The sequence below is a fragment of the Schistocerca nitens genome, chromosome 9 (genome assembly GCF_023898315.1).
Source record: "Schistocerca nitens isolate TAMUIC-IGC-003100 chromosome 9, iqSchNite1.1, whole genome shotgun sequence".
NCBI classification, from domain to species: Eukaryota; Metazoa; Arthropoda; class Insecta; order Orthoptera; family Acrididae; genus Schistocerca; species Schistocerca nitens.
This window is the reverse complement of record NC_064622.1, coordinates 278,455,097-278,479,571: the sequence shown is the minus strand read 5'-3', so window position 1 is coordinate 278,479,571 and position 24,475 is coordinate 278,455,097. Positions and strand designations below refer to the sequence as shown.

The window sequence follows — 24,475 nt, the reverse complement described above, 5'->3', positions numbered from 1 at the left end:
CTGACACGGTCTCTGACCGACTCAGCCTTTCAGCATGCAATGCAGCGTTCCTCGTCCATTAAACACACTACTCGCAAATCCCGATTCCTGTAGTATTTCGGACGATATTTGTGCATTCACACTGAAAGAAACGTCGAGGAGCCGTCCACCTCTTTTTGTCAGAAATGTAAATATCTGAATGGTGTCTGTTCCGTCGGGTTCTGAAGATTAGATGGATATATTGTGTAACTAATGAGGAGGTACTGAATAGAACTGGAGAGAAAAGAAATTTGTGGCACGACTTGACTACAAGAAGGGATCGTTTGATGGGACACTTTCTGAGACGTCAGGGTTGGGTTGTTTTTGGGGGAGGAGACCAAACAGCGAGGTCATCGGTCTCATCGGTTTAGGGAAGGACGGGGAAGGAAGTCGGCCGTGCCTTTTCAAAGGAACCATCCCGGCATTTGCCTGGAGCGATTTAGGGAAATCACGGAAAACCTAAATCAGGATGGCCGGACGCGGGATTGAACCGTCGTCCACCCGAATACGAGGCGTCAAGGAATCACCAGTTTTGCATTAGGAGGAAGTACACTCCTGGAAATGGAAAAAAGAACACATTGACACCGGTGTGTCAGACCCACCATACTTGCTCCGGACACTGCGAGAGGGCTGTACAAGCAATGATCACACGCACGGCACAGCGGACACACCAGGAACCGCGGTGTTGGCCGTCGAATGGCGCTAGCTGCGCAGCATTTGTGCACCGCCGCCGTCAGTGTCCGCCAGTTTGCCGTGGCATACGGAGCTCCATCGCAGTCTTTAACACTGGTAGCATGCCGCGACAGCGTGGACGTGAACCGTATGTGCAGTTGACGGACTTTGAGCGAGGGCGTATAGTGGGCATGCGGGAGGCCGGGTGGACGTACCGCCGAATTGCTCAACACGTGGGGCGTGAGGTCTCCACAGTACATCGATGTTGTCGCCAGTGGTCGGCGGAAGGTGCATGTGCCCGTCGACTTGTGACCGGACCGCAGCGACGCACGGATGCACGCCAAGACCGTAGGATCCTACGCAGTGCCGTAGGGGACCGCACCGCCACTTCCCAGCAAATTAGGGACACTGCTGCTCCTGGGGTATCGGCGAGGACCATTCGCAACCGTCTCCATGAAGCTGGGCTACGGTCCCGCACACCGTTAGGCCGTCTTCCGCTCACGCCCCAACATCGTGCAGCCCGCCTCCAGTGGTGTCGCGACAGGCGTAAATGGAGGGACGAATGGAGACGTGTCGTCTTCAGCGATGAGAGTCGCTTCTGCCTTGGTGCCAATGATGGTCGTATGCGTGTTTGGCGCCGTGCAGGTGAGCGCCACAATCAGGACTGCATACGACCGAGGCACACAGGGCCAACACCCGGCATCATGGTGTGGGGAGCGATCTCCTACACTGGCCGTACACCACTGGTGATCGTCGAGGGGACACTGAATAGTGCACGGTACATCCAAACCGTCATCGAACCCATCGTTCTACCATTCCTAGACCGGCAAGGGAACTTGCTGTTCCAACAGGACAATGCACGTCCGCATGTATCCCGTGCCACCCAACGTGCTCTAGAAGGTGTAAGTCAACTACCCTGGCCAGCAAGATCTCCGGATCTGTCCCCCATTGAGCATGTTTGGGACTGGATGAAGCGTCGTCTCACGCGGTCTGCACGTCCAGCACGAACGCTGGTCCAACTGAGGCGCCAGGTGGAAATGGCATGGCAAGCCGTTCCACAGGACTACATCCAGCATCTCTACGATCGTCTCCATGGGAGAATAGCAGCCTGCATTGCTGCGAAAGGTGGATATACACTGTACTAGTGCCGACATTGTGCATGCTCTGTTGCCTGTGTCTATGTGCCTGTGGTTCTGTCAGTGTGATCATGTGATGTATCTGACCCCAGGAATGTGTCAATAAAGTTTCCCCTTCCTGGGACAATGAATTCACGGTGTTCTTATTTCAATTTCCAGGAGTGTATATGCGCGAGGGGGGGGGGGGGGGGGGAAGGGGGCATGCGTTGAAATTGTAAATAAAGTTCTAGAGGGAGACCGAGAGATGAATACCAGTAAACGGGTTAGAAGGATGTGGGTTGCAGTAGTTATTCGAAGATTAAGAGCTTGCACGCTATTAGAGTACCAGTCTTTGGAATGAAGATCACAAAAAGGACAACAGCATTGTCAGCATAGACTCTGGAAAGGATGGAGACAGTAGACAGCCTTCTCTAATACTTCAAATAATTTCGGCAGATTCTCTCCCATTCCTTACAGCACAGACCCCTATTTTATTATTTTTGCACAATGAATGAATTGCCACAATTAGATACAAACGTCTTTCCATAGTCGATAAAAAGATGATAATTGATAATACACTACTGGCCATTAAAATTGCTACACCAAGAAGATATGCAGATGATAAACTGGTATTCATTGGACAAATATATTATACTAGAACTGACATGTGATTACATTTCCACGCAATTTGGGTTCATAGATCCTGAGAAATCACTACCCAGAACAACCACCTCTGGCCGTAGCAACAGCCTTGATACGCCTGGGCATTGAGTCAAACAGAGCTTGGATGGCGTGTACAGGTGCAGCTGCCCATGCAGCTTCAACACGATACCACAGTTCATCAAAAGTAGTGACTGGCGTATTGTGACCAGCCATTGACCAGACGTTTTCAGTTGGTGAGAGATCTGGAGAATATGCTGGCCAGGGCAGCAGTCGAATATTTTCTGTATCCAGAAAGGCCCGTACACGACCTGCAACATGCGCTCGTGCATTATCCTGCTGAAATGTCGGGTTTCGCAGGGATCGAATGAAGGGTAGAGCCACGGGTCGTAACGCATCGGAAATGTAACGTCCACTGTTCAAAGTGCCTTCAATGCGAACAAGAGGTGACCGAGACGTGTCACCAATGGCACCCCATACCATCACCCCGGGTGATACGCTAGCATGGCGATGACGAATACACGCTTCCAATGTGCGTTCACCGCGATGTCGCCAAACACGGATGCGACCATCAGATGCTGTAAACGGAACCTGGATTAATCCGAAAAAAATTACGTTTTCCCATTCGTGCACTCAGGTTCGTCGTTGAGTACACCATCGTAGGCACTCCTGTCTGTGATGCAGCATCAAGGGTAACCGCAGCCACGGTCTCTGAGCTGATAGTCCATGCTGCTGCAAACGTCGTCGAATTGTTCATGCAGATGACTGTTGTCTTGCAAACGTCCCCATCTGTTGACTCAGGGATCGAGATGTAGCTACACGATCCGTTACAGCCATGCGGATAAGATGCCTGTTATCTCGCCTGTAGTGATACGAGGCCGTTGGGATCCAGCACGGAATCCCGTATTACCGTCCTGAACCCACCGATTCCATATTCTGCTAACAGTCATTGGATCTCGACGAACGTGAGCAGCAATGTCGCGATAGGATAAACCGCAATCGCGATAGGCTACAATCTGACCTTTATCAAAGTCGGAAACGTGGTGGTACGCATTTCTCCTCCTTACACAAGGCATCATAACAACGTTTCACCAGGCAACGCCGGTCAACTGCTGTTTGTGTATGAGAAATCGCTTGGAAACTTTCGTGTCAGCACTTTGTAGGAGTCGCGACCGGCGCCAACCTTGTGTGAATGGTCAGAGAAGCTAATCATTTGCATATGACAGCATCTTCTTCCTGTCGGTTAAATTTCTCGTCTGTAGCACGTCATCTTTGTGGTGTAGCAATTTTAATGACCAGTAGTGTATAAATTCTCTTCATATCTCAGTTGGTAGATGTTCGATTGACTGGACAACCTTTTAATTTGTGTAATTTATATGTAACCAGTTTTCGGACGGAAGACCACAACAACAACAACAACGTTTTGAAGTTGTGCGGATGACGTGTAAGGTGGACGGGCGGTGCGTTGACCTCTGTCCCCGTTCCTCCCCCGCTGAGTGAAGGGGCCAGAGCGGCTGATGTAACGGCAGCTCGCACCGGACGTCCGAGGCGACGTGAGCGGTCTCCGGTGTAGGCCGGGGCGACGGAAGGAAGCCGGCGGCGTGCTCGCCGCTTAGCACGCCCCTCTTCCGGCACACTCTGGTGTCTACCGTCTGCGGTGAAACCTGCCGCCCGCCGGAATGCGGACGGCCAGCTGTGCGGCGGCGACACGGGGCCAGACGCCGGTCCAGTTCTGCTGGCCGATTAGCACTGCGCTCAGCGGGACGGAAAGCGACGGGCGTGAGCTGACGCTACACGAAACGTCAGCACAACGGCGCTTAGGCCGGTATTACACTATCAAATTTCTTTTTCAAAGATTTGATCAAAGATGTGATCAAATATTCCGTCAAATATATTTGACAAAGATCTTTGAAGTAGTGCTAGAAGGGGTATTACACTGTCATCATATTTTTCGTCAAAGTTCAAGATGGCTGACAACAACAACTTATTATTAACTGCAGCAGTTGCATGTACCACAGTTGCACTGTGTGCATATGCGGAAGATAAGCGGGGGGGGGGGGGGATACATAGCTGGGTGAAGCCGTGGGTTTACGACGACACGATAAATGCATTCAACAAAACTTGTTACGTGAGCTCATAGTGAAGGACGTCAAGTCGTACATCAATTACTTAACAATGGATAAGCATACATTTCTGTATGTGCTCAATGAAATGTATCCTCATATCACAAAGCACAATATTCACTTAAGAACTGCTACATCTGCAGAAGACAGGCTCACTGTAACACTCCGATTCCTTGCTACAGGAGAGGGTTAGGTTACGTCACGTCAGGTCTCCAATCTTCGTAATCTATTTTTGTATTCAGCGTGCCTCACGTTGTAAAGCGCCTCATCACCTTCATACATCTCTATTAATTTTGTAGTTGTCGGCACACAGCAATTGTATTTATCCGAAATGTTTATAAAAACACTACACACGACAGAATGCAGCGATGCTAGGGCTCCATGTGGTAACATGTCATATTACAGTCAACAGAATACAAGCGACTTCTTTGATTAAATCTACAGCGAGGTCCTAGATTTGATCAAATATTGGACGACATTTGACAAAGTTCCCTATTACACCATCAAATATCTTCGACAAAGATATTGGACAAAGATATTTGACAAAGAAATTTGATAGTGTAATACCGGCCTTAGCTCAGTACTGAACGATGGCTGATCTGCAGGCTGTTAACCAAGATCCGAGGGAACGGAATAGATTCTCAGATACAGGGTGCGGACAAAAATACGGACACACAAAACATTACGACGATTATAGCAAACCCGTTTGCACCCAAAGCAGCTTCCAGTCTCCTCGCAATGTATAAATACTGGTCCTGTGCACTTTTCAGGGGAATCTTAAACGCTGGACTGACACATTAATAACACCACTGCCAATGTTCGACACGAAAATGCAGTAACCACTCACAGGTGGCAGGTGGTGTGCTCATTGACACAGCGAAGCTGGTTAAAAATCTTGGCATAACGTTGTAAAGCGATATGAAATGGAACGAGCATTTAAGGTCGGTATTAGGTTCAAATGGTTCAAATGGCTCTGAGCACTATGGGACTTAACATCTGAGGTCATCAGTCCCCTAGAACTTAGAACTACTTAAACCTAACTAACCTAAGGACATAACACACATCCATGCCCGCGGCAGGATTCGAACCCGCGACCGTAGGAGCCGCGCGGTTCCGGACTGAAGCGCCTAGAACCGCTCGGCCACCGCGGCCGGCTCGATATTAGGGAAGGTCAGTGGTCTACTTCAGTTAACTGGGAGAATGTTGAGGAAGGGTACCTCATCTATAAAGGAAACCGCTTGTAATTAGCACGACCCATTTTTGAGTACTGCTCAAATGTTTGAGATCTCCGCGTTTTAAGGCAGATGACAAAGCAATTGCTAGACTTGTTAGCAGTAGGTTCGACGACAAGTGAACATTATAGAGAGGCTAAATTCTTTTTGCGAAACAGTGTCGAGAATATATAAGTAATAGGGAGGTGGGGCAATTAATTACTCCCACTCTTCCCCACGAACCCACCACTCCCATCCCCAGATGACGTCACATGGATTCCCACCCCCTCCCCTTCCACCCCCTCCCCATTCACACCCCTACCCTCCCCATCCCTACTCTATTGGAGAGAATTTCGAATTTTGGCGGGAATTTCTAACTTTGGCGAGACCTTCATTGTCCCTTGACTGTGCTGACATCGCCCCCCGTCCCCGCACATCTGGGAATTGGTTGGAAATTAAAAATGGTGATGTCCTTTCCAGGACCTGAAGCCCGGTCCTTCTGGCAAGAAAGCCCAAGTCAGCCCTCCCAAAACATGGAAACTGTTCGGATGCAAGGGAGGAAGCTCAGGTTAGTGTATTTATTTCGGTTGGGATACTGAAGTAAAGATCGGTCCTAACTATGTAATTAATCATAAAGATCGGTCCTAATTACATAATTATATACATAGCACTACACAAGAGGGCCTAAACTCGTCCAAACATTGACGATGCCTTACATCTGGTGTTACCCTGCTGGAAAAAAATTTCACAATACCACTCAAAACTCGTGGCAGACGTACCCAAACTCTACCCTTCACCTACAAGCTGGTGGGATAAAGGCTGTAGTGGAAGGTACTATCTTTATTTTTTGGTGGGAAATGTATTCAAGTGACAAGATGCTGGTATTGGACGGAGAGGAGTTTAATAAATGTATTATCTTTAAGCATACAGCTGAGGACTGTATCTATCAGAAGTTGACGCCAGACTTCACTACAGATGCCTCCCCCTGCGTTACTTGACAATCACCCTGCAGCTCAGGTAATCGATGCCAGCACATGCTACCACAACTAATGGAAAAAAATCACTGTTCTAATTACACATCGAAATTACCGTGAAAAAAAAACAGAACTCACATCAATGGGTCATAATGTACTTGGGACTGCGGAAAATCATCGCCGTAAAAGATTGTACCAGGGGAGACGGGCGGCACTTGGAAATTGTGTTCTCCTTGGCGTACGGTCATAACCTGGCGAAATTAGAGGCCCGCTTACCTCCTCTCTTCCTCCCTCCACCTGCGGAGGGGATATGGGCTTTTTCAAAGGGCCAGCTGTCACCGGTTCTGCCAGCTGCAGTCCCTGACACATTTAGGAGCACAGTCTTCGGTCAGGTGCGGTTGGAGCATCCTCCCCGGTGGACCACGTGGCTGGGTGCTCCACGCTGTGGCTCTGCACTAACTCAAAAGGCCGTAACGCCGGCGGCCTACCAAACACAGTGAGGTAAATGATGCTAAAATGTAGCCTCGCCCTGACCAGAGCACAGCTGCCTCGCAACTTTATACCGTCCTGTGACGGAGAACACTTGTGAACGCACCTCCTATAAGTGAGCATCTATTAAAAAAAGAAAACACAATCCTGACAATAATAAATGTCCTCTTTTCACAAAAATAGGTGTAGTCCATTTTCTTTTAGTTTTATAAGCAAAATTGGATAGTTTTTATGTTTGATTACAGGACACAATTCACATCTCTCTCTCCCTCTGTTCCCATTATTTTGTGACATCCACAAAAGTGAAAAAAAAAAACAAAAAACTCTACAGCACCGCTGCTGATTACAGATGACCAAACTGCAGAGGTCCAAAATGGTTCAAATGGCTGTGAGCACTATGGGACTTAACATCTGAGGTCATCAGTCCCCTAGAACTTAGAACTACTTAAACCTAACTAACCTAAGGACATCACACACAACCATGCCCGAGGCAGGATTCGAATCTGCGACCGTACCGGTCGCGTGGTTCCAGACTGAAGCGCCTAGAACCGCTCGGCCACACCGGCCGGCAAACTGCAGAGGTCGGGCTACACATCTCCTATGCAAAATCGAAAAAAAAGCTTCCACTATTTTGGTACAAAACTACCAACCACTGCACTATGACCTCGTTAATTTGAAAAACCGTCATTGGAGTAAAGAAAAAGCGAGAATTTAAACTCTGAAGAAAAAACATCTATGTTAAGCAGTTTATTTCTGCTCGATGTACAGTCGTGGACAAAACGAGTGAGACCCCTCGCCTTTTCGTTATGCTGATCCGCACAGCTTTAAAGTCTGCTACACAGCATAACAGGCAAGGCGACGAAGTGCTACCAACATACAGTACTATGCACAGGCGTGAAACTGACAAACTGAATTTTCTCAGACCGTTTTCAATCAAGTGAATGACTATATTAATGCTGATTAGTGTGTTAAACACAACCCATAAATATAAGATATAAATGAAAGAAGAAACGCTAATTAGTATGAATTGTACTAATAAAAATAAATTTCAGCTTATCGAGATAACATAACTGTTTTAGTAAGACAAAGTAACCCAGATCGTTACGAATTAGCAAAACGGGTTTTAAGGTAGACAGGCAGACAGTCAAGAAAGTGAGACTAGCAGAGTTCCATTTTTACCAATTTAGATGACGAAATCCTAACAAAGAAAACAGCTACGACAGTTACTGAAGATGAGGGCCGCATAAATAATCCTCCCTACTCTTTATTGGAAATGTTCTGGTTCCAGTCGATACATCAGCATATTACTCGTAGCTATGCTTTCGATCCAAATCACGTTTACAGGAATGCAAATAAAGTCCATTTGCCTATACACGTAGTAATTCAGATCCCAGTATTAATGCCACCGCGTTTTAGAAGTGCGAGCATTCTCATTGCCAGGTAGCTTAAGAAACACTTCGGCTAATGAACGTTTTCTGGCTGTGGCTAGTCTAATGGAGAATTCGAAACATTGTAGAATACGTTTGGCAGCTATGTAGCCGTTTATTTCCTGGGGTGGTGCAGAATCATCCTATTAAATTTACTCGCTAATAACAGTATTTTGTTATTTCGATAAACATCCCGAATGATTGTCACATAAGCGGTGACATAAAGGTAGAAAATTCTTGTTTTTGAGTCCAGAAAGCTCTGTGCAACATAAACTGCAGATCATTTTGCCATTTTCATTGCGAAATTGCCGGCTTATTCAAGTATGGGGTAATAATAGAGGGCTGTTTGCCTGGGTTGTCTGCTAGCGTAGTGAAAGGTGTTTGCTACTGCAGGGGTGGTCTGGTTTGTTTTCGGTTCTAATCTCTATGGAGGCAGATAGACTGGCAGTAAAGCAATTCTAAGAAATTCTCGCTCCCCCAATACGTTTTATTGCTACCTTTATTCTGTACCGGCGTCCTGTGGATGTAAATATGAAGATCTTGTAGAATTTCGTACTTCTTACTAATTACTTTTTCCGCTTCTGTCAATAACTGAATTGACTTACGTGTGGCACTGAATGATTCTTGACTGAATTTCGTTATGAATCTTCATGCATTGCTAAATTTGCACATTTTCATGGTAGATCAGCAACGGTAATCCAGTATGACTGGTCTGAACGTTGACACTGTTCGTGGCCGAATACGCATAATATTTTGCTAATTCGTAACGATCTGGGGTAGTTTGTTTTACTAAAACAGTCATGTTGTCTCGATAAACTGAAATTCATTTTTATTGGTCTGAAACTAGCGGCCGGCCGGAGTGGCCGAGCGGTTCTAAGCGCTACAGTCTGGAGCCGAGCGTCCGCTACGGTCGCAGGTTCGAATCCTGCCTCGGGCATGGATGTGTGTGATGTCCTTAGGTTAGTTAGGTTTAATTAGTTCTAAGTTCTAGGCGACTGATGACCTCAGAATTTAAGTCGCATAGTGCTCAGAGCCATTTGATCCATTTTTTGAAACTAGCGTTTCTTCTTTCATTTACATCTTATATTTACGCGTTGTGTTTAACACACTAATCGGCATAGTCATACACATGACTGAAAACAGTCTGACAAAGTTCGGATAGTCTGTCAATTTCACTCCTGTGCATAGTACGTTGGTAGCACTTCGTCGCCTTGCCTGTTACGCTGTGTAGCAGATTTTAAAGCTGTGCGGATCAGCATAACGAAAAGGCGAGGGGTCTCGCTCGTTTTGTCCACGACTGTACAAATTACATGGCTTGAGAGCGTCCCTCACGTTCAGATAAGTGTCTGTAAACAAATTGTCATCCAGCTGTATATTACAAACACTTCAGACACGTGAAACAACATCACAGAGCAGTCTGTTTCACGCCATTTGATCACATATCGAAAAAACACAATCGTTTTACGTTTGCCAACAACAAGCTATAATTCAAGAGGATGTTACTGTTTTGTGCACTATGGCAGATTACAATGTACCAATGTGGCTATATTGCGCTGGGGCTTATGAAACAAATCGTGAGAGCATGTTTTGTAGTAGAACCTCCTAACATCACCTAGTAGAGAACCCTATAAGATTCCTCTGACACATCAAATACAAATACCGTTTGCATGATGACATCTGACATTTTCTGCTCCATAACTCGCCTCTAGCGACCTGTGTGTAAAGTTTCTGTCATCCAGCAGCCAATCATTCGCAATAGCAGCAGATTTTGGCATTCTTGTTTCATAAGCAATTTGATCGTCATAGAACAGTAGATTTCACGCAATCTACTCACATGTCGGGAACAACATTATCATTTCTAGATTCCACAATGAGCTATAATTCAAATTGTGTCTACTTTATAATGAGAAGTTATGAAGTGTGAAATAACACAGGGCTTGTGGTAACACCTATTTTTAGACAAGCAATTGTGATGATAATAATGAAAACAGTTATGATCCATCAGCATAGATTTTAGTTTTATACGCAAAATTGATATAGTTTGAAAGCATTCTTCCTGTTCGAATTACAGATTGTCATGCATGAGGGCATTACATTCATTTCAGACATATGAAATACCGATGTAGATCAGTATCTATCGAGTCATTTAGTACATTTGAGAGCATTACTCATCATTATTTCGTAACATCCAGAGCAGATAAAAAATTATGCTGCATCTAGACTTAACTAGTTATACCAGTCCTTGTAATAGAACCTGCTATATGATTTTACCGCGTCTCTCTCTTCCACTATATCGAAAAACAAATACAGGCTGCGTGTTCACATTGAGCGTATTACGTATCTCGTATGACTCCAATGGAGCTGGTGGCCACTGGTCGAAGTTGCTTGCACAGACCTGTGTAAAGTTTTGTTGCCTGTACTGGAGGAATGGCGTGTCCAACAGATTATCAATCACACGAGAAGGATCCCGTGTTGTTCTTTCATAAACAATTTAATAAATTGTTTTTCAGCTGTAACACATCCAAGCAGTATATGACTACAACTTTGTACACACATTAACATGTTTCGATAAACTGGCTCTCACAGAAAGCCAAATATCACATGGTGTGAACTATGCTGCTCCCACAACACACAGGATGGTAGAAGTAAAACACAGAGCTGATGTTTCTCACTGACAAAAATGTGGAAGACATCACAACATATGGAAACTGGAAGAGTTTATTGCATTGTAGAACATTGACAAATAGCTATGTGGAGGTGATGACCTGTACAGTTAATGTCATCTTCCATAGTGATGGGGTAGCAGATGTCTCAGCATTCCATTTTGAAGAGCATTATTTACTCATTTTGGAGTCATGTACATGATTAGCGTTCCGGTGTGTACTATCGCTGGAAGGTGCTGTTCACAACATGCATGAGGTAGTAGAAATAAAAAGAGGTATTGTTACCTTATTGGCGAAAAAGAATGTGGAGGGCAACGAATCATATGGAAATAGGACGAGTCTTCAGAATTGAGAAATGCTTCCAAACAACTATCTGAAGGTGATGACGTCTACATTTAATCCCATGCTCCATAGTTACAATTAGAAGATGTCCAGGGCTCCACCAAGCCTCTCTTCATCTCACACAAGTGGTGTCAGTCAATCATCATGTGGTAATCAACAGTGTAACTGCACTGATAGGGTGTGAAAGACGCTGTCGATATGGGACAGTGTACAGTAACAAGCAACGCAGTTGGTAGTGTGATCAATTTTACCAATTTTTCCAGTTGTTCCGTAATTTCAGGGCTAGCCAGTGACACAGCAGAATGCTTCCCAGTTTCTGTATCATCGCTAAATCACCCGTCCACTACTTTGCAAGTACCATACACTAGATTGCAAATACAGATTGTGCAGTACGTCCCTTCGGTTATATACTCCAAAGTATAGCAGAAAGCATCCTACATCACTGCAATTAGGTTATCTACATATTTCTAGCACGTCGATCATAGTTGTTGTTGTTGTTGTGGTCTTCAGTCCTGAGACTGGTTTGATGCAGCTCTCCATGCTACTCTATCCTGTGCAAGCTTCTTCATCTCCCAGTACCTACTGCAACCTACATCCTTCTGAATCTGCTTAGTGTATTCATCTCTTGGTCTCCCTCTACGATTTTTACCCTCCACGCTGCCCTCCAATGCTAAATTTGTGATCCCTTGATGCCTCAGAACATGTCCTACCAACCGATCCCTTCTTCTAGTCAAGTTGTGCCACAAACTTCTCTTCTCCCCAATCCTATTCAATACCTCCTCATTAGTTATGTGATCTACCCATCTAATCTTCAGCATTCTTCTGTAGCACCACATTTCGAAAGCTTCTATTCTCTTCTTGTCCAAACTGGTTATCGTCCATGTTTCACTTCCACACATGGCTACACTCCATACAAATACTTTCAGAAACGACTTCCTGACACTTAAATCTATACTCGATGTTAACAAATTTCTCTTCTTCAGAAACGATTTCCTTGCCATTGCCAGTCTACATTTTATATCCTCTCTACTTCGACCATCATCAGTTATTTTGCTCCCTAAATAGCAAAACTCCTTTACTACTTTAAGTGTCTCATTTCCTAATCTAATCCCCTCAGCATCACCCGATTTAATTTGACTACATTCCATTATCCTCGTTTTGCTTTTGTTGATGTTCATCTTATATCCTCCTTTCAAGACACTGTCCATTCCGTTCAACTGCTCTTCCAAGTCCTTTGCTGTCTCTGACAGAATTACGTCATCGGCGAACCTCAAAGTTTTTACTTCTTCTCCATGAATTTTAGTACCTACTCCGAATTTTTCTTTTGTTTCCTTTACTGCTTGCTCAATATACAGATTGAATAACATCGGGGAAAGGCTACAACCCTGTCTCACTCCTTTCCCAACCACTGCTTCCCTTTCATGCCCCTCGACTCTTATAACTGCCATCTGGTTTCTGTACAAATTGTCGATCATAGTATACAATTATAACCGGGGATCTTTCCCTGTGTGTATGGGAGTCACAGGGTGTTCTCGCGTTCCTAGGATAAAGTCGGAGACTGACAGATCCCCGACCGCATTGTTCTTGACCGAACCTCCCTGCAACACGATCGCCAGTTTACTCTGCAACTGACCACAAGTATGAGGGTACTACACCCACTATATTCCACGTTTTATGAAGGAACAGAGGGAGCTGTTTCTGTAACTGCTGTTCAGTGAAGACTGTTTCACACGAATCCTACCCACAGCACACATTCAAATGTGCAAGTTCTCCCCAGATGCGTACATTTTGAGGAGGTTAATACCCCTTATTGGTGCATAGTAGAAATTGGAGTGTTGCGGTGATATAACAGACGGTTCAGAAGAACTGTGTGGTTCATACATGACGGAGCTTTCAGATGGATGGAGATTGAAACATTTCACATAAATCAACTGTGCTATCAATTCTGAAATATTATTCCAGTGTCTGCAATCAGTACCAAGAACGTATTGGCGCGAGAGAAATGATCATAGAGCATAAACACACACTCCTATGCCTGCACTGTTCTGCACCTGAAAATGGTTAAATTGTTAAAGCCATATGGTTTCTGAAGCATTACTAGTGAGGAATGTAACGCCCTTAATACTCTAATACAGAACATATTAGTCCAACATCAGACCTACAACCAACCTGCAAGTTTCCTACCCCAATTACTATGGTGGCAAACTTTAAAGTGATAAAATTACTTCCTTCAACACTATTCTGGTGTCCTAGAAAGGCATCGTAAGTGTATATCCGCTGCTGGAGCTGGCTATAAACCAACTAGAACGAAGGCAGGAGACTACTGTTCTGTCTCTTAAGAAATTAATGGATTTTATAGGTCTTTTTAAGTTGGAAACGTATGTACCCTCAATCACACTTTCCGCACCGGTCGCGCTTATTATTAGTAGTAGTAGCGGTTTTGAGGGATACGGTTATGGCTCACTAGCAAATAGAGCGAGGAAAAAAGACATGAATATTTTCGATAGTTGATAAATTGAGTTACCACCCACGCCTTGCTGCACGAAAATGCACATGGAGAAGCAGCAAGTTCTTATGAGGGAGTAAGCCCAACAATCAGTAGCCAAAGCAGATGTAGTCTTACTGCTGTTTACAGTAGCATCACTATGGCTCTGGCAGCATTCCTCTTGTACACAAAGTCCTGGTCTGATGTTGCGTAGTTTTGATCATGTATAGGATAATATAGGAATTTCGTCCTAACACCAAGTCTCTCGAGTACACCTTCCTAACACTATTAAAGGTGATATACGTGGCATCTGTCTACTCTCCTATAGAACACTCTAAAGAATGGCTTAAGTCTGACAATGCATTGATTCTTCTCCTTAATACTTAAGAAATAATATTGCTTGTGAGAACCAACCGTAATTCAGTAATATCTACGAGGGCGGTTCAGAAAGTAACCTCCGATTGGTCACAGTGCGGGTTGTGGGGGGAGTAGCGACGCCATCTGTGCGTTCACGCACTCAACAGGTCAGTCGGCATCAAGCCGTGGTCGAGTGAACGTCGTACCTGCGCTAGTTTAGTTTTTGTGGCAGTTTGAAATGTGTGCTGCAATAGAAAACCCCGCCAAATGTGAAGTGCGTGCTGTCATAAGGTTTTTTACAGCCAAAGGATATTCTGCAGCAGCTATTCATCGTGAGCTTTGTGCCGTGTACGGACCAAGAGTTATGAGTGAAGGAGTTGTCCGTGAATGGGTACGTTTATTTAAAAGTGGACGAGAAAACGTTCATGATGAAGAGAGGAGTGGTAGACCATCATTGGTGACTGACGAACTCGTTCAGACAGTTGATGCAAAAGTTCGTGAAAATCGACGTTTCTCAATGTCGGAGTTGCCTACTGGTTTTCCACAGATTTCTAAGACTCTCTTGTACGAGATAGTGACAGCAAGATTGGGTTACCGTAAGTTCTGTGCACGATGGGTGCCCGAAATTCTTACCGACCACCACAAAACTCAAAGAATGGCCTCTGCATTAGACTTTCTGTCACGTTATGAGGACGAAGGAGAACCATTGTTAAACAGAATCGTGACCGGTGACGAAACCTGGATTAAGTACGTGAACCCTGAGACAAAAGAACAATCAAAGATGTGGGCACATTCAAATTCGCCTACCAAACCAAGAAAAGCCTCGCAAGATTTTTCTGCCAGAAAACTGATGGCAACGGTGTTTTGGGATGCCAAAGGGGTGTTGTTGGTTGAATTCATGGAACGTGGTACGACCATTAATCAAGACGTGTACTGTGAAACAATAAAAAAGTTACGACGGGCTATACAGAACAAACGCCGTGGTATGCTGACTTCCGGTATCGTTTTTTTGCACGATAACGCCCGTCCTCACTCTGCTCGCAGAACAACGGCCCTTCTTGAGTCCTTCAAGTGGGACGTTATCAACCATCCACCTTACAGCCCAGACCTGGCGCCAAGTGATTATCACCTCTTCATGCATTTGAAGAAATGGCTCGGGTCACAGCGGTTTGATGACGACGAAGAGCTCAAAGATGCGATCACAGGCTGGCTCCAGGCACAAGCGGGTGATTTTTATGCAGAAGGAATTTCAAAGCTTGTGAAGAGATACGATAAGTGCCTCAATCGCTATGGAGACTATGTAGAAAAATAGTGCAAAGATGTAGTTGTAAGATGTATATATTAAAATATTTTTATTTAACTTGGTGTATTTTTTTAAATCAACCGGAGGTTACTTTCTGAACGGCCCTCGTATATTGGTCTGCATGAGAACACAGTTCTGGATTGGGATACATATGTTTCGTCTGCTTTAATATAACGCCTCTGTGTAATACTTATATCGCTTTTATTAAAGTATGTTACGAAAACCCACATCGGTCACTGGGAGGGAGGGTTAAGACTAAGCTCAGACAGAGCATAATTTTTAAGGTTTTCTCGGCCTCGAGTGTCTGGGTACCCCAACCCACCTCAGTTCCTCACATTTCATGGCAATTTTGCTCTCATTTTATGTATTAACAATCAGTTTACGTAATTTACGTAATTTTGCAAGTTTTTCGCGATTTTACATAATTCGCCGTATTTCCCTCTATTTTACGTATTCCCCATCCATTTGTCATAATTTTACCAGGTTTTCCCCAATTTATACCGGTTTTATGTCATTTTTAATATTTTTTCGATAGTTTTCTGGCATACCCATGCGTTGTTTGATTTTATACAAGGATATTTGCGTGTCCTGTAAACCAGCCTACTAAAAAATCCTAAGATTTCCCCTCTTCCTGATGATCGGCAGGCATGTGTTTAGATAGGAAGATCATGAAAAGTAAAGTAACAACTCGCCTCGTATCTAGATGAGATCAACGAGTGGTGCAGAACGGAAACTCGAAGTATGAAAACAAATCCGTGTACTGCTACGACACATCAGAGAGCTTGTCTGCAGACTCGTGTTGCGATGCGTTTGATGGAAACGCAAAATATGGCACAGTTGTACATGTTCATTTAACTTCTACTCTGCCGTGCAGGGATCTGCAACAGGGAGTTGACATATGTACAGGGTTGATTTCTGCTGCTGCTCTGATATTTTTTCCCCATGAGTATATGCTCTTATTGCTTACCAAATGAGCTTCGCTACTTTTGTTTATACCTTCCATCTCTGATATGCCCCCACAGCCCTATCAGGGCATCTACAAACTGTACATTTCAGGTATTTTTTATCCTAGTAATAAGTTATTCGTTAGTTGACAGTATGCCGACTGTACTTAGCATCGTGGGACGTGAGAGTTTCCCTTCTCTGTACTTACAGAGTGCGCACCCCCGGCAGCGTAACGTATAGACAAACAATTAGTAAGTTATGCATTCGAACAGCAACCGTCCGTCGCTGACAGCTCTAGACATACACACATATATATAGATACTACGCATGCATATTACCAATCGCGAAGCCTCGATTTTAACTAACTGTACGTTATTTTCGACAGTGCTCAGGCTCGCAAATAGAGAAAAACTCTTCGCAAAACGATTTTTTACGGGATGTAAGCACATTTAAATCCATCCTGCTAAAGAACCTAACATCTCCGATGCAAGTTATATTACCGATCTTTCGTGAACAATATTGTCTAGATTCTCCAGTAATAACAACAAACCAAGATATCGTGCTGCGCCTATCACACCCCGTTTTATACTCTTAAAGGTCCACGATGACGGCACATGATCATCCCAGTTCCGCTATTTTATGTGCTATATGTCCGCTGGAAGGATGGAAACAGTCCTTCGCGTGTATTATTCTTATGTACAGGATATAACAGCACATTAGTCGAACGGTATGGTACAGCACTGTACTCGAATGCACCCAGTCACTCACTACCAAATGTTCTACAGATGCATTGCATTTGCTCTATTTTCTATATGTCTTTATCCATGTGTGTGTCGTGGATGGCTCCAATAAACCTGACCCAGTTCTCTCGCTAGTGGATCCACCTTCGAACCCTGTAGCGGACGTAGCGGATTGTGGATCCACATCTAGACACCGTTCCGGATATAACACGGGGTGGAAGCACACTCTAACGCAGGCCTACTTTGGGTCAAGGGATCCATCCGCAACATTGAATGCATAAAAATTTGAATTTTTCTCCTCCCAGGAACGTTGGAATTGTGTTTCTATCTTTTGTAGTTCGGAAGCAATAAATCTTTGAATTCCGTTCCTTCTTTTTGAATAGCCCTGTATTTGTAAAATACTCCGCTAATGCACGTTCTTGGAATTGTAACAGTAAACCAATCCGTGATATATGCTGTCTTGTAGTGCGTGCCACTGTAGTTGGCTGATTATTTCCGTCATACTTTCGCTCTTGCTAAATGGACCTGTGACGAAACCCACTTCTCTTCTTTGGATCGTCTCTGTTTCCTGTATCAATCCTATCTGGTATGGATCCCAAACTGACGGGTAATAGTCTAGTATTCGTCGAACGAAAGTTTTTTAAGCTGCTTCCTCCATTCCATAACACTTTCTGAGGATTATTCCAATGAATCTCAGTCCGTGATCTGACTTAACTGCGACTAGCGTCACTTTAAATAGTTCCGTACGCATAATCCCAGACGTGTATTGGAGGTAACTTCCTCCAGCGATAGTTCTGTAATCGTGTAACCATACGGTAACGTGTCTTTCCGCGTATTTATGCACAATATGTCACACCTGTTTATGTTGAGGGTCAACTGGCAATTCCTGGACTAAGCGTCGATCCTCCTGCATTTCGCTACAATTTTCTAACGTAGGGACTTTTCTGCGAATAACGGCATCACCAGAGTCTTCCGTCACTAACCGCTGCGTCGTTTGGATTTGGTGTGAAAGGTGATGATAGTATAACACTTCCTTGAGATAAACCCGAAGTTACTTGTACGCCTAAAGATTTTCTCTGTTAAGAATGATACACTTTGTTCTGTTTGCTAGCACTCTTCAGCCGGCCGTTGTGGCCGAGCGGTTCTAGGTGCTTCAGTCCGGAACCGTGCTGCTGCTACGGTCGCAGGTTCGAATCCTACCTCGGGCATGGATGTGTGTGATGTCCTTAGGTTAGTTAGGTTTAAGTAGTTCTAAGTCTAGGGGACTGATGACCTCAGATGTTGAGTCCCATAGTGTTCAGAGCCATTTGATTTTTTGGGACTCTTCAATCCCACCACAAAGCTGGTATGAAATTCCTTACGTTCGTACTTTACTGGTCAGCGACAGTACGGGATTATCGTGGGGATTCTAATAGGGCGCAAAGCGAGCTGAACTTCATACGATATTTGTTTGCGGAATCCATGTTGATTCCTACTGAGGAGATTTTAGGTCTCCTAACATGTCATAGCACATGAGCAAAAAAAGTGTTTCAAATCCTACAAAAGATCAACGTTAGCGATATTTAGTCGTGACGGAGACAAGCAGCATACCATTACTATTGTATTCGAACATTACACGAATGTTTTCTCTACTAATCCCCATTCATATGCATTTAACCATATTTCAAGCTGCTGTCATTCAAAGCACCGAATTGAAATCCTGTCCAAGTGATCCTGAATCCTCGTACGGTCACTGAACGACGCCATTTTCCAATAGGCGATAATCTAAGGTTGCTGCCCAACCAATCAGTCGAATCATTTATCCGCCTGGAGAACAGGAGTGGTGCTAGAGACATAACCTGGAAATTACATGACATTACCTTCATATTCGTCTCTGGTGAATACTGACTGTCCCAGAAACCCACTGGATTCTATCAGACATCAAGTCTTCGAACCAGTAACGTATCTGAGAAACTTCAAAATGGTTCAAATGGCTCTGAGCACTATGGTACTTAACATCTGAGGTCATCAGTCCCCTAGAACTTAGAACTACTTAAACCTAACTAACCTAAGGACATCACCCACATCCATGCCCCAAGCAGGACTCGAACCTGCGACCGTAGCGGTCGCGCGGTTCCAGATTGAATATCTGAGAAACTATTCCGTATGCTCTGTTCTTAGTCTGCAATCTCTTTCCACGATGTTTCGGTGACTGTGATTAATTAAATGTGATTAAAATCTAGGCAGCCATCTGTCCTACTGGCAGAATCGCTACAGGCAGCTACTTTCAGTATCGACAAAAAGTGGACAGAAATGTGGAACACTATTGCCCATGAGGAACATCAGACCCTCCAAAGACCTGATACAAGACTAGCCGGTATGGAACTAACGCGACGTGCCTGGAAAACAAGTAATCGGATCTGCACAGGCCACGGCATCTGTGCTGAAAACCTCTACCGATGGGGAAGGGCTTCATCTTCTCAGTGTGACTGTGGAAATGAGCATCAGACGATCCATCACATTGTAACAAGCTGTAGCAGAAGAGCCTACCATAACTTGGAAAATTTCTTTGAAGAGACAGAGGCAGCCCTTGAGTGGATCGACAAATTAGATATTAATTTAAAGACTTAATTTTTAAATTATAAATTATGAAATTAATATATTTTTGTAAACTTTGTAAAACTATGTAATCCACAATTGCTAGTCGCTGTTCATACGTAATGCCATACGTTAAATAAATAAATAAATATTCGGTGACTGTTGTGGCTCCCTCCAGATGAATGTGATGCAAGAACCATCCCGCAAAATGGGGTGGATTCATTTCTGAAGTGTACATCCCTTCACTCCTTCATAGTACGATATTGATGCCACTGATTCCACAAGAAACAGGCCCATGTTGGTTATCTTAAATGGGAATACGCAGTGCCAGGCACCTAGCATAAAGAGTATCTGCACTGAGCCTGAGGTATGCAGTATGTCAGATAACTACATTGCAGACAATGTTTGTAGTGAAGTATAGTCAGATATTGGTCCTGTAATGGAGTGTTTACTCTTGGTTGGCCTTGTTAGTGGCTTGCAACGAACATTCCCTGTGTCTGGGAGCCATCGCCGAAGCCTTGCAATGACTCTTTGATGCACAGTCAGCGCAGATGGCGGATCGTGTCTCACCTACATCAAGGCATCTGAAGCTTATGCCGTGCACAATTGGGTCCAAAGGTGTCTCTGTTACACAGGGTGTAAATGAAGTCCGGGAACACTTTCAATTATTTATTGCACAAGAACCATAGATTGTACAGATATCTACATATTGAATTTGGAAGAGAAGCTCTGAAAGTTTTTGTCATGTATATCGCCACAGCGTAGTTTGGTAATTTGCTCATAGACAGTCGCAAACATGGCAATTTCTGGTGCGGAGAGAACTTTCTGTGTGTTGGAGCTCGACAAAATACAAATGTGCTACAGCTGTTGAATCTGGGGCAAAGCATCAAATGGTTCAAATGGCTCTGAGTGCTATGGGACTTAACATCTGAGGTCATCAGTCCCCTAGAACTTAGAACTTCTTAAACCTAACTAACCTAAGGACGTCACGCACATCCATGTCCGAGGCAGGATTCGAACCTGCGACCGTAGCGGTCGCGCGGTTCTAGACTGAAGCGCCTAGAACCGCTCGGCCACTCCGGCCGACTGCAAAGCATCCACACGCATGCATTGAATTTGAGCGTGATTCCCCAAAGTTAAATTTTTTTGTGCCTTGTCACGTCGAAAACTGTACGGGCCATTCTTCTTCGCCGAGAGCACTGTCACTGAATATTCCTACTTTGACATGTTGCAGCAATGAATAGCTGATGCCTCAAATGCAATCTGACTCTCCGTTCATCTTTCAGCAGGATGGGGCTCCACCCCATTTTCATCGTGAAGTTCGTGGGTACCTGAACACGGAGCCTCCGCATCGATGTATCGGCCGTACTACAGAAGGAGACAGCTGTTTCATGAAATGGCCTCCCGATCACCAGATCTCACTCCGTGTGAGGAACACATTAAACATCTGGTGTATGTACCGCCTCTACCACGTGATATAGCAGAGCTCCGGGAGAGAATGTGGGAAGCGACTGCCACAGTCAACGATGTCATGTTGGGACGGGTATGGCAAGAATTCGATTACCGTATTGACGTCTGCCGGGTCACTCATGGTTCGCATATCAAATGTTTGTAAAAAAAAACTTCCAGAGTTTCTCTTCAAAGTGCAATATGTATGACGTCTGTACAATGTTTAGTTCTTGTGCACACCCTGTATTTAAGATGCACAGTACACGAAGAGTCTACTATTAAAACTACTCGTAACGCAAATACAAACATGTCTGATACGTTACGGGCCTATTGCCTGGTTTTTGGGTTTATTTTTATTTGTTTGTTTGTTTAGGCGCTTCCACCCCTGAGACGTTCATATATGGAGAAATGGTCAACTCTCCATCTGCACACTTGCGTCCAGTATTAACGGTATATTGCTTGCTTCCGTCACCTCGAATAAATGTAGCTGACGTCCGTCTTTTGTGAGATTTCGAAACACATGCATGCTAGTGTATTGTTATATGTATGCAGACCACAAATCTCCTCTGTAAGAATCAGGAGTCCCACAAACAGCGATCGCGTGAAACCCAACTCGCCCTTCCCGCATACGAGACTCGGCAGTAGATGCCGACGGCCAAGTTGATATCGTGTTCCTTGGCTTCCACAAGGTGTTCAATAGTGCCCCACACTGTTGCACAATCAATAAAGTACGAGCTTATGGAATATCAGATAAGCTCTGTGATGGGACTGAAGAGTCCTAGCAAACAGAGCACAGCCTATAGTTCTTAACGGGGAAAATCTACAGGCATAAATAACTTCGGGTGTACCTCACGGAAGTATCACACGACCATTACTTTTCACACTGTATCCAGACGACCTACGGGTTAGCTAATTGCTTCAAATTCTCTTCATTTCAGTCCATTGTTCTTCATATTCTTCTAAGTAGCTCACTTATTCATTTCTCTAATCTCCTGATATCTCTATTTTAGACACGACACTTGTTACACGGCCGGCCGAAGTGGCCGTGCGGTTAAAGGCGCTGCAGTCTGGAACCGCAAGACCGCTACGGTCGCAGGTTCGAATCCTGCCTCGGGCATGGATGTTTGTGATGTCCTTAGGCTAGTTAGGTTTAACTAGTTCTAAGTTCTAGGGGACTAATGACCTCAGCAGTTGAGTCCCATAGTGCTCAGAGCCATTTGAACCACTTGTTACACGAAATGTGCAATTCACGTAATCAAATCGGTTCACAGTTCACCTAAACCAGTGGCTCTTTAAATTTATACAACAGTTTTACCTAAGCGCCATTTTTCACACAGCAATTAAAAACGGCGTTGCCTCGGTAGCACTCATGTGCAGGCAAATTCGACTGGATACAATATCTACAATGTGCTTTTGAGTCCATTTCGGGAATGTGGTTACGTTTGCCTTCATAAGCGCCCCAAATATTGCGGCAATACTCAAGAGTAAATCACATCAAGATCCTGCATGCTGTCCAAGTTGTGTCTAACACATCATACTGTTGTGCATTCGCTGTGTCCTCCCCTCAAACTGATTTATTTTTCTCATTCCATCTAATTTCACCTCATCATTTACCATTGAACTTTAAATAATGTGAGAGATACAAGATAGATACTGCTAATCTTGTGGTAGGATAATTCGGCTTCTTCTGCTGATATGCTGCATTTATCCACGTTCGGAGCGCACCACAATTCACTGCTTTAAATTGAAATTCCTTACATTGGTTCTGCATATGGTTTGAAAGCATCTTTAAGGCGCGATGAAGTTGTCGAATTCTTAAGACATTCTGCACGGATTAAAAAATACATCCGCAAATCAATTCGCAATCCGTGGAAAATATTTATTCGGGTTCCACTTTTCAAGCTTCGACTATTATTAATTGAAACTACTAGATTCTGGACTGCCGGGTACTATAATGCACGATATTTCACCTGGCCACCTGCCAGACGTCTTCTTGTTGAGCTATAGGAGGATGCTCATGACAATACACCGGATACTGTCTGGACGGTGGTCAGATGAAATATGGTGCTTGATAGTATCCTGCAATCCCTAAACATCATCTGTTATTCAGGAGGCTGGAAAAATTTCAAGATTCACAACAAAAAATAATTTTTTTGGGGAAATTAGTTGGAAAACGCGAAAGTATAATCTACTAGCTAGGGACTTGAGAAAGTAAGGTAGCTAAGATCATAGCGCAACAAGATTGGCACATTGTCAGAGGAAAGTACATGTTCCGGGTTTCCTGGAGAGACAATTCTGCTGCGTTAAGGATAACAGGTGCGCCATAGACCGAGTGGAATGGTGCTGCAACTGGAAACGTACTACAGTGTTGTAGTACGCGGAACAGTATGATTCTTGGGGGCAAAACTTCTTATTTACACATAGATTCGCTGTAAAATTATGGCGGTATATGGAGTAATTGAAATCTCCCGTCTATCCGCAGTGAAATGACACTAACAGCCGGCCGCTGTGACCGAGCGGTTCTACGCGCTTCAGTCCGGAACCGCACTGCTGCTACGGTCGCAGGTTCGAATCCTGCCTCGGGCATGGATGTGTTTGATGTCCTTAGGTTAGTTAGGTTTAAGTAGTTCTAAGTCTTAGGGGACTGATGACCTCAGATGTTAAATCCCATATGCTCAGAGCCATTTGAACCATTTGACGCTAACAATTTGGTCAACGCGACAACAAACGTGAGTGACGCTCATCGGAAAGTCCAGATCTTGCACCATCCCATTTCCATCATTTTAGTAATCTGAAAGAACATTTAGAGAAAGAGATTTTCGAACGATGAGGACGTTCACAAAGAGGTTGCCGAATGACTCCGTGACCAAGGAGCAGATTTCTATCGTCGAGGAATCGAACAATTGATAGAATGTTCGAACAGTT

General features: G+C 44.3%; 1 protein-coding gene across 3 annotated transcripts in view; it reads right to left on the bottom strand.

Moving 5' to 3' along the window:
- Positions 1-24,475, bottom strand: part of LOC126203779 (uncharacterized) — a 158,973-nt gene that overhangs the window by 133,851 nt on the left and 647 nt on the right. The window lies entirely within an intron of this gene.